This window comes from Phyllobates terribilis, unplaced genomic scaffold (genome assembly GCF_046119375.1).
Source record: "Phyllobates terribilis strain yellow unplaced genomic scaffold, ASM4611937v1 Scaffold_5__5_contigs__length_657084704, whole genome shotgun sequence".
Taxonomy (NCBI): Eukaryota; Metazoa; Chordata; class Amphibia; order Anura; family Dendrobatidae; genus Phyllobates; species Phyllobates terribilis.
In genome coordinates this window covers 293,039,003-293,056,549 of record NW_027362765.1, presented here as the reverse complement: position 1 = coordinate 293,056,549, position 17,547 = coordinate 293,039,003, and the positions used below count along the sequence as shown (strand labels likewise).

The 17,547-nt window shown below is 46.5% G+C and overlaps 1 protein-coding gene across 1 annotated transcript in view; it reads right to left on the bottom strand.

Moving 5' to 3' along the window:
* The window catches only part of TNKS1BP1 (tankyrase 1 binding protein 1), a 96,585-nt gene extending 91,958 nt beyond the window's left edge, over nt 1-4,627 (bottom strand). The window contains exon 1 of the mRNA XM_073684309.1: nt 4,504-4,627. The gene's annotated coding sequence lies outside the window, so the exon portion shown is untranslated. The remainder of the gene's footprint in view (nt 1-4,503) is intronic.
* Between the last annotated feature and the right edge of the window lie 12,920 nt (nt 4,628-17,547).

Here is a 17,547-nt window from a genome sequence, read left to right as displayed (position 1 = left end):
GCAGTGGAGTGGATGAAGACCAGTATGGCTGAATGTATTATTGTTAAAGGGAACCTGTCAGCTGATTCAAGCTGCCCAAAGGTGGGTCAGCATGAATCAGAGCCTGGCTTCATGACTACAACCAGGTATATTTCTCTCTGAAATACTCTGATGATTCTGAAAAAAAGAAAACTTTAAAGGGAGCCTGTCATATCACAAAGCGCTACTAACCTGCAGATACAGGGTTAATCTGCAAGTTAATAGCACTGAAAGCCCGGCTGCCGGAAGAAAATGAAGTTTATTCCTCCGAGCAGCCTCCAGCTTTCAGTCATAGGCCACCACCCCACTATCAGTATTTGGTCAGTATTCGGTCAGTATTATTTCTCAGGAGTGGGAACCAAAACCAGGTAAGGAACAATCAGAGAAAAGGTATAATAGAAACAAGTCACCAATTCTGGATTTATCACCCACTCCTGGTTTTGGCTCCCATCTGCAGAAACTGCTCAGTACATAGTGAGCGGCAGCTGTAACCACACCCCGGCACTGACTGACAGCCGGCTTAGCAGTCATGCACTGCAAAGCCCCATGTCTACAGGGTAATAGTATTTTTTGACATTACAAGTTCCCATTAAAGATCCATCTGGGAAACACAGGTAGAGACAGACAAGTCTGGCACCTTCTTTAGCTAACTTTTCCTTACACTGCTCTAGGTGATTGATAAGTCTCTCGCTATGGGAGAGACCTGTCAATCACCTAGGGCAACGTTGGGAGAACTAGATTGGAGGCGGTGAAGAACTAGTCTCATCTCCAGATATGTTCCCCGGCTGGATCTTTAAAGCATATTTTCTCTGAAATGCTTGGAATATTTCAGAGAAAAATATACCTCACTGCAGTTGTGCAGCCAGGCTCTGATTCATGCTGCTCCACGTTTGGGCTGCATCCCTAAGAAAAACAAAGGTGATTCATAGGAACGGTAGCAGTACAATTCATGTATCAATATGTAGAAATTAAGTAAAAATATTAGCTACCCCATAACTGGACTATAAGGAGTCAATCGACATAAACATACATAGAACACAACACAAGAAAAAGGACTATCGAAGGCCACACTGTATATTTTATCTGAATAGAATTACTCTTTATTATCAACTAATAACAGGAAAATGGAAGAGAGAGTACAAACGTGCAAGTGGTTATGCGAACATGGGACGCGCAGCAATGGAGCTACAAATTATTAGAATATCCACATTATAATAGAAATATATCTCTCTCATGCCATAGAATCATGGCAATGTAATGTAATACATATCACCCCTATCCAATATTTGATGACATTCCCCAAAGTAGTCATAAACCAATGGGTATAATAGTATGGGATAGTGTTACATGAACGCCGCTAGGTTCAGATAGGGGCGAGACAGGTTACATGAATTCTTTGGAATCCTGGGGTAACCGTTACTCAGGGCCACCATAGACCATGTGCTGCAGCTTCTCTCAGGCACACAGGGGTATTGACCCTCGGGCACAGACGCTTAGATTGTTTTACTTGCTGACTAGACTCAACAAGAGTCCTCATAAACGGTAGAACAGTAGCATTTAATAAGAAACCGCACAGCCAGTGCAAGTTAAGTCTTATGAGCAACAGGCTCCAGTGACAAACAGTACAGTTTCCTTAAAAGCACAGCAGTTCACAGCCTTTCCAGTAGTACAGGACAGCACAGTTCTAATGCAAAGGCACATTAATGAACACAGCATTCCTTACAGTACAGTGAGATGGAGGAGGGTTTGCTGAGAGAGATGATCCCTGTGACACCATTTCTTACAGTCCTTATCTTTGTGCCTGACAATACTATGCACTGCTAGTTCAGGAACTCTACCTGACCTGTGCTTAGCTTCATTCCTGAATTGAATCCTTTTCACCTGTAGGGGCGCTTCTGTGAGATACAGAACACACACACCACCTTTCTCTTCGGGTCCAGCCAGACAGTAAACAACTTCCCCACAATCCCCCTGGGGCTCTGCTAAAACACTCCCCTTCTCCTGTGACTGTGTTAACCCCTCTAGTTGCTGGATGCTTCTGGAGCACAACACTTCCTGTCTCGTGCTTGTGTTACTTCTAATAGTTGCTGAATGCTTTTAAAGCAACAGCACAACTTCTGCATGTCACACTCTGCAACAGCACTACTTCTGCATGTCACACTCTGCAACAGCACTACTTCTGCATGTCACAATAGTATCCTACAATCGTAGAGTCTCATTAACATAGTGCGTCTACATTGTTGTGCTTTATATGTTAATGAGACTCTACTACTGTGGGAGCTAAAACCAGGTGAGGAACAATCAGAGAAAAGGTATAATAGAAACAAGTTCACCAATTCTGCATTTATCACCCACTCCTGGTTTGGGCTCCCACTTCCTGAGAAAAAATACCGACCAAATACTGATCAAATACTGATAGTGGGGCCGTGGCCTAAGATGAGTGATCATCCCAGTCATTGACCTGAGATTTCCCACACTGAGCTGTAGAACTTTTTAATGCCATGGGAAATGGTCTTTTAATAGATCCCATCCCTTTAAAATGTGTACAGCAAAACATAAATGACTACAAGGATTACATGACATCTCAGGCAAAAGAGGAAAAGCAAACATCTGGAAAAAATCTGTTTCCCAGCAGTGATCAGATCTCTGCAATTAAAGGGACAGGACATGTAATGTACGTGAAAGCAGTATGTTCACCCTAAGCACAGACCCTTCCGCTGTACACAGACTCATGATCTTCCCAATTAACCCTTTAGTTGTACCCAATTAGTATGGACACATGGTCATGTGTGTGCCTTGTGGTTTTAATTGTATAAATGTTTGAGCAGTGAGTCTGGCATGGCTCCATGTGTGAGTGTTCAGGGTCGGCCTCGTCTCCCTGTGTCATGATCTGTGCCTGATAAAATGTTCCAAAGTACAAAGAAATCCTCAAGGGAAATAGGAAGAAGAGCCAAGAATTGAGCAATAAGTATTAGATGCCAAGCAGAAACTGTGACAGGCTCCCAGACACACCCGGGTTCTCACCCACATGACCCGTATACACTCCATTCAGAGTTGTAGCTAGGTTAAAGATTAAGGGTGCTGCCTTAGCCCTATACTCTAATATTCTGGCTTATTGATGCCCCCTTCTGGCACCCAGGGTGCCTACCTCTCCCCTTAAGTTATGCTACTTCATATAGTACATCAGTCTGAATCACCATATCATGCAATGTATCAGTCTGAAACAATGTATCACATACCATATATGAGTCTGAAACACTGTGCTATACCATGCATCAGTCTGAATCACCATATCATACAATGTATCAGTCTGAAACACTGTATCACATACCATATATGAGTCTGAAACACTGTATCACATACCATATACGAGTCTGAAACACTGTGCTATACCATGCATCAGTCTGAATCACCATATCATACAATGTATCAGTCTGAAACACTGTATCATATCATGCAATGTATCAGTCTGAAACACTGTATCACATACCATATATCAGTCTGAAACACTGTATCACATACCATATATGAGTCTGAAACACTGTATCACATACCATATACGAGTCTGAAACACTGTGCTATACCATGCATCAGTCTGAATCACCATATCATACAATGTATCAGTCTGAAACACTGTATCATATAATGCAATGTATCAGTCTGAAACACTGTATCACATACCATATATCAGTCTGAAACACTGTGCTATACCATGTATCAGTCTGAATCACCATATCATACAATGTATCAGTCTGAAACACTGTATCTTATCATGCAATGTATCAGTCTGAATCACTGTATCATATCATGTGTCAGTCTGAAACGCTGTATCATACAATGTACCAGTCTGAAACACTGTATTATATCATGTGTCAGTCTGAAACATCGTAACATACCATTCATCAGTCTAAAACACCATATCTTACCTTGCCTTGGTCTGTAACTCAGTGTCATACCATGTATCAGACTGAAACACCATATTATACAATGTACCAGTCTAAAACACCATATCACATACCATGTACCAGTCTGAAACACTATATCATACAATGAATCAGTCTGAAACACCATATCATATCACGTCAGTCTGAAACACTGCATCATACAATGTATCAGTCTGAAGCACCATATCACACCATGTATCAGTCTGAAGCAACGTATAATACAATGCATTGGTCTACAACACCATATCACAGTATCAGTCTGAAACACTGTATCATACCGTTTATCAGTGTGAAACAACGTATCATATCATTTATCAGTCTGAAACACTGTATCACACCATTCTTCAGTCTAGGTTCTTATCATACAACGTATCAAGCTGACAAACACTAGAAGCTTAAAGCAACAGTACACTGTAAATAGTAGTACCCTCCACACACAAGCAGGACTGGAGGTATGTCTCTTTTCATATCCACATATGCATGACAACATGCAGCCCCGCAGAACCATGCACAGCACAATTGCCTACTCTCCATATGGTACCTGCATCTGTGTCTTTCCCTCTGACTTGTGAGTCTGCAACTGTTTTACAAGCTAAACACAGCACAAGAATGAAAGTCAGGGAGGCATTCCTCTGCACTTACTCAGAGGTAGCCCAGCCCCGGCTCTTACATATTCACGCTCACTCATGAATATGTGCTCCTCTCTTGCATAATAAGTATGGATTCAGGCCACCGCTTGCAATGTTGAAAACGAAATATTATGGACAAAAAAGGCAGTGCTTCAGATAGAGGGAACACAAAAATGTGGCTGGACTGCACTGTACTACTGAACAAGCCTGGAACTCGATGGACGGACCCTGAGGCTGGACTCACATGTGCAGTTTTGTAGCCAAACTCAGTCGTGTATTATACTGGACAGAAATGTAAAAAGAAATGAGTTCTGTCTTTTTTGCCTGCGCCTGTGCTGGGGTCAAAGAAACACTGTAATTAGATTACTTTTGTGTGTTAGTCTAAGTTCACATGGCCGCTGAAGTTATCGAACCAGTCAGGTCCGTAATTGTAGATGTGACTAGCTCCGCGTGCCCGCCTATATAGCAGATGGGTGCAGGAGCTGCCTGCTATTTACATGTACTATTGTGCCTGTAAATCGGACCAGAATAGAGGATAATGTGATTTTGTTACATGGACCTGAGGACCATGTGATAAGTAGCCAGCGTGCACTAGCAGATAACGTTGGTCTACGTATTGTCCGTGCAAGGTCAGATTTTTACACGGACAGTACTCAGACTGAAAACACGTTTGTGTGTCCATACCCTTATGTCGCTAATATTTGGCGACTTGTAATGTTATTTTAGCACTTTATGTAGGTATGTATTAGAGTTAGTGCAAATTTATTCCCACATCTCATCAACCACGACAGAGATCAGCGACCACTGGAGCAATGTCTCTTACCTGCCCACATGCACGGCTTTTCTTTTTATTATCACTGTTCTACATTCAAATTGGTTCAGAGAGGAAAACAGTTGAACGCAACTAATTTTGTTGCGCTGGAAACTAATATGATGATAAAATTTGCTGATTGGCTCTAATTTTCAAGATCCAGAGGAGGTTGTAATTACGCATGACACCTTTCATACAGGCTTATAGAGAAATTGTCTTTATTATTTCATTATCATTTTTACATTGATAGTAGCTATTCTATTACAGCATCTATTTAGTCTTGTGAGCCTTCAGTATTCTATTATCTTAGAGTGACCAATCAAAAAATACCAACTCGGCTCCGTTGACGTATTCCTAATTACAGTTGCATCGCCTACTTTTATAAATGCTCTCTGTGTAAGGTTTACAGTTTTAGGATTTCTCAGCTTAGTTTCTTTGCATATTGACATGTTTCTACTTGTTTTTTGAGATATTCCTTGTTCTTGCATTAACAAACCAGATAGTTTTTGTGGAGAAGTCACTTTTGCGTCACAAAGGCGAAACTTGACTACCATGATAAGGAAAGCCTATAACCTGTATTTTTGCTGCAGAACAGGAGATCAGGACAAGAGTTGGGCTCCACACATATGCTGCAATAGATGTGCATCACATCTTACCCAGTTGTTGCATGGGAAGGGGCAATCTATGCCTTTTCCAGTCACAATGATCTGAAGAGAGCCAACCAATCACACTATAATTGGCTTTTTCTGCATAAAGCCCCCACAGTAGGAAAGGAGTTTCAAGGAAGAAGAAGTGGACTTTACAGTATCCAATATTCCATTTACATACGCCCAGTATCACATACAGAAGAACTGCCGGTTCCATAAGCACCAGAAACATTTTCAGTCGAGTCAAGTGAGGAAGAAGAAGGCGCTTGGTGTCATGAAGCATCTTCCTCTCAAGAACCAGACTTTCTGTCAGCAACCTGAACTGAACCACACCTTATTACACAAAGTGAACTGAATGATATTGTTATAGATTTGGATCTGCCCAAGAGTAAGGCTGAGCTCTTAGGTTCCAGGCTACAGCAGTGGGATCTCCTAGTGGCGAAGTTTGGATTTCTTTGTTCCGTAACCGTGATAAAGATGTTGTCCAATACTTCTTCATGGAGGGTGATCTTGTGGCATGCAACAATATCAACAGTTCAATGGAATCTCTGAAGATAAGTCATAATCCAGAGGAATGGATGCTTCATTGATTTGTCCAAAACAAGCCTAAAACCCGTTTTGCTGCATAATGGCAATGTGCTACCTCCAATTCCATTTGGTTATGCAGTCCACATGGAAATAACCTATGACAACATGAAAGTGCTGTTGAGGTGCCTCAACTATGACCAACATTTGTGGCCCCTCTGTGGTGATTTAAAGGTGGTTGCCCTCTTACTTGGCCTCCAGGGTGGATACACAAAGTACAACAACAATTTTGTCTAGCCCATTTTTGGGGTTTTGTGTTAAATTATGTCCAATTTCCCTTTTTTCTCTGTTTTTTGTGTTATTCCAATACACACAAAGGAAATAAACATGTGTATAACAAAACATGTGTAACTGCAATAATTTTCTGGGAAAAATATTTCATTTTCTTGAACAATTTCAAGGATGCCAACACTTTTATCCATGACTGTACGTCCCTTATCTTGGACTCCATCCTGGTATATATGCCCCTTATCCTGGGCCCTATCCTGATAAATATGTCCCTTATCCTGGATCCCTTCGTGGTATATACAGTTAGGTCCATATATATTTGGACAGAGACAACATATTTCTAATTTTGGTTCTAGACATTACCACAATGAATTTTAAACAAAACAATTCAGATGCAGTTGAAGTTCAGACTTTCAGCTTTCATTTGAGGGTATCCACATTAAAATTGGATGAAGGGTTTAGGAGTTTTGAGCTCCTTAACATGTGCCACCCTGTTTTAAAAGGGACCAAAAGTAATTGGACAGATTAAATAATTGTAAATAAAATGTTCATTTCTAGTACTTGGTTGAAAACCCTTTGTTGGCAATGACTGCCTGAAGTCTTGAACTCATGGACATCACCAGACGCTGTGTTTCCTCCTTTTTGATGCTCTGCCAGGCCTTCACTGCGGTGGTTTTCAGTTGCTGTTTGTTTGTGGGCCTTTCTGTTTGAAGTTTAGTCTTTAATAAGTGAAATGTATGCTCAATTGGGTTGAGATCTGGTGACTGACTTGGCCATTCAAGAATATTCCACTTCTTTGCTTTAATAAACTCCTGGGTTGCTTTGGCTTTATGTTTTGGGTCATTGTCCATCTGTACTATGAAACGACGACCAATCAGTTTGGCTGCATTTGGCTGGATCTGAGCACACAGTATGGCTCTGAATACATCAGAATTCATTCGGCTGCTTCTGTCCTGTGTCACATCATCAATAAACACTAGTGACCCAGTGCCACTGGCAGCCATGCATGCCCAAGCCATCACACTGCCTCCGCCGTGTTTTACCGATGATGTGGTATGCTTTGAATCATGAGCAGTACCATGCCTTCGCCATACTTTTCTCTTTCCATCATTCTTGCAGAGGTTGATCTTTGTTTCATCTGTCCAAAGAATGTTCTTCCAGAATTGTGCTGGCTTTTTTAGATGTTTTTTAGCAAAGTCCAGTCTAGCCTTTTTATTCTTTATGTTTATGAGTGGCTTGCACCATGCAGTGAACACTCTGTATTTACTTTCATGCAGTCTTCTCTTTATGGTAGATTTGGATATTGATACGCCTACCTCCTGGAGAGTGTTGTTCACTTGGTTGGCTGTTGTGAAGGGGTTTCTCTTCACCATGGAGATTATTCTGTGATCATCCACCACTGTTGTCTTCCGTGGGCGCCCAGGTCTTTTTGCATTGATGAGTTCACCAGTGCTTTCTTTCTTTCTCAGGATGTACCAAACTGTAGATTTTGCCACTCCTAATATTGTAGCAATTTCTCGGATGGGTTTTTTCTGTTTTTGCAGCTTAAGGATGGCTTGTTTCACCTGCATGGAGAGCTCCTTTGACCGCATGTTTACTTCACAGCAAAACCGTCCAAATGCAAGCACCACACCTCAAATCAACTCCAGGCCTTTTATCTGCTTAATTGAGAATGACATAACGAAGGGATTGTCCACACCTGTCCATGAAATAGCCTTGGAGCCAATTGTCCAATTACTTTTGGTCACTTTAAAAACAGGGTGGCACATGTTAAGGAGCTGAAACTCCTAAACCCTTCATCCAATTTTAATGTGGATACCCTCAAATGAAAGCTGAAAGTCTGAACTTCAACTGCATCTGAATTGTTTTGTTTAAAATTCATTGTGGTAATGTCTAGAACCAAAATTAGAAAAATGTTGTCTCTGTCCAAATATATATGGACCTAACTGTATATCCTCTATCCTGGTAAATGTCCCCCATTCTGTTCTTTCTGTCATTCTGTTATTTAATTCATAGAAAAAAGTAATAATTCTCCTCACCTCCCCCAACCACCCCGCTCCACCGCTGCGTTGCGTACTCTTCTGAAGCCGGCAGCTGACTTCAGCGTGCAAGCGATGGGAGCCCATGACGTCACTGCCATGTGCCCTCAGTCTTGTGCACACCATGTCAGCTGCTGGCTTCTGATTGGCATGCAGCGTGTATTGCAATGCAAGGACCCCTGCGTTACAATACACTTCAGCTGAATGTGCGTCTGAGGATGTACATCCAGTTGAAGTTTGCATTTGTGACGGCAGTTCCCTCACCTGCACGGACCCTGACGCGACCTCAGCGACTGTGATCGTTAGGCCCCTGGTAGTTAGCTTACAAGTAGCCGGTATGTAATATGGTTATTGGTATATTGTATCACTGTACACAATCAGTACTTATAGGGCCATACAATATGTACATATAATGGGGCCAGATCATGTGGCCCTGGAGAGTGCAGACGCATACTTATTTACCTGTTGGTGAGAACCTGTGCCTGGGATCTTTTCCCATTGAGGTTTGTTTAGACTATCAAATTACATGTACTTGTGCTGTCTGAGTAAAAATCTGGCCAATGTAATTCAATTAAGCTGTTCAGATCACAGTTTTTTTTAAATGTGCAAAAAAAAATCACAGTATGCTCTATTCTCTTCCATATCTCAGATGAGACTCTTCTATACAAGTCTATATGTAGCACCCTGAGGATTCGGCTGCTACAGGGGTATTGCACCTCAACCCAGAGGTGTGATATTCCACTCCCGGGTAAGGATGGAGTGTGGAACTGAGCTCAGAAAGCTGCATGCACTACACACATCCCATTTCCGAGGAACAGACCAACGGTACTCCCACTTAGAAATGTGCAGGTACGACCGAGTCTGTTCCTGGCTGGAGTGGGAGGGGGGTGGTACATCCCAGTAGTGTAGGGGCAGATAGGGGGAGCAGCCTGGGTAAAGTTAGGAGCTCATTGGGTGCTGGTCACCTGAGCTCACACATAGAGGGAGTATATAAGGTGGGCACCATCTAAGATCAGGGTCAGTCTGTCAGAGTGTAACCTGAAGAGAGCAGAGGAGCAGAGCAGCCCCAGAGAGAGTGAGAGTGGAGCAAGAGAGACCCAGAGGGGGAAACAAAAAGGAACTCTGAGAACCCATATACAAACCTAGGGTGAAGAGTTGGCAAAAGGGTACCGGATCCCAAACTGGTGGGGGCTAAAGCATACCTCAGCCAGAGACCGGAGGCCGTGGGCAGGATCTGCCACGGCCACCCACCACATCCACCCTGAAGGCAAACCACGTGAAGGGTCAGGGAACCCAAGGCCAAGGGTCTCCCAACAGAAGGCCCGAGGGAGCTGGACCTAGGTGGATCCCTGGTGGGGACGGCCAGAAGAAAGGACAAGAAGGAGGGCTCAGGGACACGCTCCGGACTTGCTTGGGGGTTGGCTGAATCCAGGACCTGGTGGACGCAGCACGGCTCGGGTGGTCACTCAAGGCCGGAGTGACCGGAATATCTGCAGTAAGTAAACACCCTGAACTGCACAACCCGACTCTGTCTTTACTTTTCATCTACGCTGCACCACCACAACCCCCATCCTCTGCACCTGACCCCCTGAGGCCATACCCCTCCCGTTGGGGGTTATACTATCTAAAGCTGCACCAACACCATCAGCCTCAGCGGACCCTACTGCAGCGGCGGCCGTAGTGACCGCAATCCAACGGGTGGCGTAGTCGACATAAAGAACTTTGTAACATCTGTAGGACTGCCACATACACTGAGCTTGACACCCTGGGCACGGACCGGGTCACAGCCACTCGGAGACTACAACCCCCATCTGATCCGGCTCCGGGTATTCCCCTAAAGAATATGGCCCAGGGGGTGCGTCAACTTTGGCGTAGTCGGCAGGATTACGTGCCCGCAACACCCGGGTACTGCGTGCCTGAAGAAAAGAACAAGTTTACCTCAAAAAGAAGTCTCCTGCCGGTTCCGGAGGGTCCCCGCCATCGGACTCCATCACAGATCGATTCCCGCCGGTTGTCCGCCATTAACAGCTTTTTCCCGCCATCTGCAGAGTTTCCCGCCACTGGGAGACGATTCCCGCCATTTCCAAAGGTTTCCCGCCTTGGAAGAGCGGACGCCATTATGGGCGTGCCAGAGGATGGCAAGAGGCCGCCTCCCATCGTGGGCCAGGACCGAAAATGGCGCCAAAAGTGGAAACCGCCCCCACCAACAGAGACTGTGATGCTAGAGGTGTCTGTCAGCGTGAAAGAACTGCCCCTGGAGCTGACAATCACCAAGTGGCCCCGGGACCGCCCTCGAAGTGGGAGGACTGAGAAGAAGAGAGCAAAGATGGGTGTCGCCTGGAGCAGTCTGGAGAGAGCGCACCCGGAGACAAGAAGCCTAGAGCTGAGTCCAGAAGAAGCTTACCCGGAGATGGAAGAAGAGCAGAGCAGCACCGGCCCGCTGGCCAGGAGCCTGCTGGAGACAACAGAAGGAGAGCAGAGCAGCACCGACCCGTTGGTCAGGAGCCTGCTAGAAGCAACGACCCCACTAGGCTTAGTGGAGGTCCTGGCACAGCTCCCCCGAGATCGGGAGTGTGCACAGACTGCGCTGGAGGGTCTCGCACGGAGGATGGCCCGGGTGCAGCGAGAGACGTTGGCGGAGTGGAGCCGTGAGATGGCCCAGCAGACAAGAACCCGTCAGCGGAGCACGCCACCCGAGACGAGGAGACAGACCGCCTCTGAGGATGGCGCAGGAGGACTGAAGGCCGGAGACGGCGCCGAGAAGGGAGCCGAACGAAGGGAGGCAGGTAAAGGGGACGTCTCTACCCCAAACCGGGAAACCGCGCACCTGCCCCAGCTCCCCGTCGCAGAGCCCGAAGTATCCCCTGCCGTGCCCGTAACCGCAACGTCACCGCCACAGACTAGGCCTCAACCGAAAGCCGCAGCCGTGACCCCTGTGACGTCACATGCCTCGACCCCGAGCGTGACCAAGCGGGAAGTACCACCAGCCTGGTCGCAAGGCCTAGTACCCCCGGGCGCCGCAATACCAACAGCGCCCCCTACCTCCGCGGAGCCACCGGCCTGGTCGCAGGGCCAAGTAGCCCAGGGCGCCGCCGTCCTTACGGTGCCCTTCACTTTCCAGGTGCCCCAGGCCTGGCCGCAAGGCCTGGGCAACCCGGGCGCCACCACCACCGCGCCCATAAAACCAAGAGTGCCGCATCTGGGAGAAGATCTGTTCGCCCAACATACGTGCCCGGATGGGCAGCCCTTTATATGGCCACCGGAGTTTCACCATCCCCGACTCCGGAAAGAGAGAGCCCTAGACGAGCCCCTGATTCCGGCTCCGAAGCCCGTAAAGAGGACCTCGCCCCCGCTGGAGGAGGCACAGTTCGAGTGGGACCCCACCGGAGAAGACCTCATGGGGTTCACTCAGGAGACTCGGGCGGCCGCAGCAGAACGTGCAGAGTGCTGCCGGCAGCAGCTCGAGGTCTTTGAGAGGGAGCGGAGAGAGAGGCGGGTCCGGGAACAACAAGCCCAAATAAAGAGCGCGGAGCAGAAGAGCCGGGCCAGGAGGAGTCTCCGTGCAGCTCATGGTCCCCCTTCCACCGGGACTGTGATCAAGTTCAATATGCAGCACGGGTGGGGTTTCATCCGAGATCACCGCACCCCAGGCGACGTCTTCGTGACAAGAAGAGACGTTGAGTCCCACCTACCGGAGGGACACAGAGGACGTGACCTGTATATAGGGGACGAGGTCACCTTCACCCGGCACAAGTGTGCCAAAGGACCCTACGCCCTCCATGTGCATCGCCTGACGGAGGAGGAGCTGCGGTGTGAGGAAGAGCAAGAGGACCCGGACGGGTCTGAAGCTAAAGGTAACCACAAAGAAAGAGCAGGAGGACGCCGTCGTTAAGTACAGCAGAGTAGAAGCTGTATATAGTTGCCCGTCGGGGCACAGTGAACTGTTGCTAATATAGTCCCCGTTGGGACCAGAGAATTGAACTGTTACCCGTATTTCCCTTAATCCCACTGACCGAGGACTGAGAGCGGTCATCCCTATTCCCATTAGCTGGCCGAGGACTGAGAGCGGCCCTACTACCCCTTGTAAATAGTTGCGCTTCCTAAAGCGCCCCCTACCGGTTTTATAGGAAGGCCATTTTTCTAAGAGAAACTGTTGCACTTTTCCCGGGCACACGTTGCACAGTGTCCGGAGGAGGAACCAGAAACAAGAATGTTAATATGAAAAGTTTTATGATGCTGCTAATATATATGTTTTATATGTTTTATTATGTTGTTTATGAAAAAAATTGTATGTTTGGATGATGTTTTATATCTTACAGCCCGAGGACGTGCTGTGATTTACCAGGGGGGAATGTAGCACCCTGAGGATTCGGCTGCTACAGGGGTATTGCACCTCAACCCAGAGGTGTGATATTCCACTCCCGGGTAAGGATGGAGTGTGGAACTGAGCTCAGAAAGCTGCATGCACTACACACATCCCATTTCCGAGGAACAGACCAACGGTACTCCCACTTAGAAATGTGCAGGTACGACCGAGTCTGTTCCTGGCTGGAGTGGGAGGGGGGTGGTACATCCCAGTAGTGTAGGGGCAGATAGGGGGAGCAGCCTGGGTAAAGTTAGGAGCTCATTGGGTGCTGGTCACCTGAGCTCACACATAGAGGGAGTATATAAGGTGGGCACCATCTAAGATCAGGGTCAGTCTGTCAGAGTGTAACCTGAAGAGAGCAGAGGAGCAGAGCAGCCCCAGAGAGAGTGAGAGTGGAGCAAGAGAGACCCAGAGGGGGAAACAAAAAGGAACTCTGAGAACCCATATACAAACCTAGGGTGAAGAGTTGGCAAAAGGGTACCGGATCCCAAACTGGTGGGGGCTAAAGCATACCTCAGCCAGAGACCGGAGGCCGTGGGCAGGATCTGCCACGGCCACCCACCACATCCACCCTGAAGGCAAACCACGTGAAGGGTCAGGGAACCCAAGGCCAAGGGTCTCCCAACAGAAGGCCCGAGGGAGCTGGACCTAGGTGGATCCCTGGTGGGGACGGCCAGAAGAAAGGACAAGAAGGAGGGCTCAGGGACACGCTCCGGACTTGCTTGGGGGTTGGCTGAATCCAGGACCTGATGGACGCAGCACGGCTCGGGTGGTCACTCAAGGCCGGAGTGACCGGAATATCTGCAGTAAGTAAACACCCTGAACTGCACAACCCGACTCTGTCTTTACTTTTCATCTACGCTGCACCACCACAACCCCCATCCTCTGCACCTGACCCCCTGAGGCCATACCCCTCCCGTTGGGGGTTATACTATCTAAAGCTGCACCAACACCATCAGCCTCAGCGGACCCTGCTGCAGCGGCGGCCGTAGTGACCGCAATCCAACGGGTGGCGTAGTCGACATAAAGAACTTTGTAACATCTGTAGGACTGCCACATACACTGAGCTTGACACCCTGGGCACGGACCGGGTCACAGCCACTCGGAGACTACAACCCCCATCTGATCCGGCTCCGGGTATTCCCCTAAAGAATATGGCCCAGGGGGTGCGTCATATATGGGTGCACAAAAAAATATCCCCTGCACATCATCAATGTACTGTATGTTTTACCAGGTAAAGTCTTCAAGGTGGACACACATTACATAACCACTGGACAATTGCGGTTCTTGGGCAAGTGAGTTTGTGTTCTGCATGGGAAGAGGAGCAGGGGAGTAGCAGCCACGGTCGCAGCAGTCACCGCTGCGACTGGGCCCGGCGAGTCAGGGGCCAGCTGACGCCAGCAGAAACTTAAACTGGATATGCAACCTCTGACGCTCTTCCAGTTGAAGTGTATTGCGGCATACAGACACATTGGGTCTGCACGCCACAGTACATGCTGCCGGCCATCCATAGGCCAGCAGCTGCCGGCTTCACAAGAGGGCGCACGTGGCAGGGGAGCGATGGGAAGGTGAGTATTTATTTATAATTTTTTAAATCAGTGGCCATACTACTACATGGATGACTATGGGGGTACATTATACTTTCTGGTTGACTATGGGGTGCATTATACTATATGGAGGATTATGGGGGGTGCATTATACTTCATCTATGGAGCCCTGTGACTTCTATGCACACCCCTAGCGAGTAATGGTTTATTTTCTTCTATACATTAAAGCGGCAGAATGGGGGACATATACCAAGCCATATACCAGGATGGGGCCAGGATGAGGGAGATATAAACCAGGATGGAGGGTGCATATATATATACAGTGGGGAAAATAAATATTTGATACAGTGCCTATTTTGCAAGTTTTCCCACCTACATAGAATGGAGAGGTCTGTAATTTTTATCGTAGGTACACTTCAACTGTGAAAGACTGAATTTTAAAAAAATTCCAGAAAATCACATTGTATAATTTTTAAATAATTAATTTGAATTTCATTGCATGAAATAAGTATTTGATACAATAGAAAAACAGAACTTAATATTTTGTACAGAAACCTTTGTTTGCAATTACAGAAGTCAGACATGTCTTGTAGTTCTTGACCAAGTTTGCACACACTGCAGCAGGGATTTTGGCCCAGTCCTCCATACAGATCTTCTCCAGATCTTTCAGGTTTCGGGACTGTCGCTGGGCAACATTGATTTCCAGCTCCTTCTGAAGATTCTCTATTGGGTTCAGGTGGAGACCACCCCAGGACCTTGAAATGCTTCTTACGGAGCCACTTCTTAGCTGCCCTGGCAGTGTGTTTAGGCTCATTGTCATGCTGGAAGACTCATCTACGACCCGTCTTCAATGCTCTTACTAAGGGAAGGAGGTTGTTGGCCAAAATCTTGCGATACATGACCCCATCCATCCTCCCTTAAATGAGGTGCAGTCGTTCTGTCTCCTTTGCAGAAAAGCATCCCCAAAGTATGATGTTTCCCCCACCATGCTTCACAGTTGGGACTGTGTTCTTGGGGTTGTAGTCAACCATCTTCTTCCTCCAAACATAGCGAGTGGAATTGATACCACAAAGTTTTATTTTGGTCTCATCTGACCACATGACCTTCTTCCATGCCTCCTCTGGATCATCCAGATGGTTATTGGTGAACTTCAAACGAGCCTGGACATGTGCTGGCATGAGCAGGGGGACCTTGTGTGCCCTGCAGGATTTTAATTCATGACAGCGTAGTGTGTTACTAATGGTAATGTTTGAGACTGTGGTCCCAGCTCTCTTCAGCTCATTGACCAGGTCATCCCGTGTAGTTCTGTGCTGATTCCTGACCATTCTCAGAATCATCCTTACCCCACGAGGTGAGATGTTGCATGGAGCCCCAGACTGAGGAAGATTGACAGTCATCTTGTTTTTTTTCCATTTTCTAATAATTGTGCCAACAGTTGTTGTCTTCTCACTAAGCTGCTTGCCTATTGTCCTGTAGCCCATCTCAGCCTTGTGCAGGTCTAAATTTTGTCCCTGGTGTCCTTAGACAGCTCTTTGGCCTTGGCCATGGAGGAGAAGTTGGGGTGTGATTGATTGAGTGTGTGGAGAGGTGTCTTTTATACAGGTAACAAGTTCAAACAGGTGCAATTAATACAGGTAATGAGTGCAGAGTAGGTGGGCTTCTTAAAGAAAAACTAACAGGTCTGTGAGAGCCAGAATTCTTGCTGGTTGGACGATGATCAAATACTTATTTCATGCAATAAAATGCAATTTAATGATTTAAAAATCATACAATGTGATTTTCTGGTGTTTACTTTTAGATTCTGTCTCTCAGTTAAAGTGTACCTATGATAAAAATTACAGACCTCTCCATTCTTTGTAGATGGGGAAACTTGCAAAATCAGCAGTGCATAAGAACACAGCGTCAAACCCGCAGCGACTCCCAAGCCTCTGCTCTCCACAACTCTATTACCAGCTCAGCGCTGCCTTATCCTGCTTGACTGATAGCCTCTAGGCTATATGACTTCAAGCAAAGGAGCAGTCAGTCAAGCAAAAGGAGGCAGTACTGGACAGGAAATAGAGCTGGAGTGGCAGATGCTTGGGAAGAGCTTCCACATGCAGAAAGCACTTCATCTCCATTTGCATATTGATCCAAACACAGATTTCTCAGTAACGCAGGAGCGAACTTTATAAGTAAAGGTAATGCTGGACTTGTCTTTGAAAGAGCTACACGCGCATATAAATAATTTTGTTAGCAAAATCTTGCTGACACATTTCTTTTAATTCTTAATTTTTATAGTTTCCTGCTGGTTGCCTAGGTTACCAGCCATTTCTGCAGTATAGCAGTGGTGGACTGTGTCCTAGGCAGGGAGTGCAGTTCTTATAAACTCTTTGCTATAGAGTTTGGAAGTGCCGCTCTGAAGCTGGCTGATCTGGCCAGCTTCAGTGCCCTGCACTACGCCAGTGCTGCTGACAAGAAGCTACCTCTTCTTGCAGCAATGGAAAGCGCACTGTTCGGGTGAGCAGCAGAGCCATGCTGCTGGTCCAAACTAGAGTAATAGACAAAAGGTTGACCTGGCACCCCACCTGAATAATTAAATGCTGTGCTTCAACCCCCATAAATATATAAAGAGAACAAAAGAGAATAAGGGGTACAAAAATGGGCACCAATCATTTTAAATAACCAGAATATCAGGTACCAATATACAAAAAGAAATATACATTTTATTAGGCACACCAAATATGCACCACAATT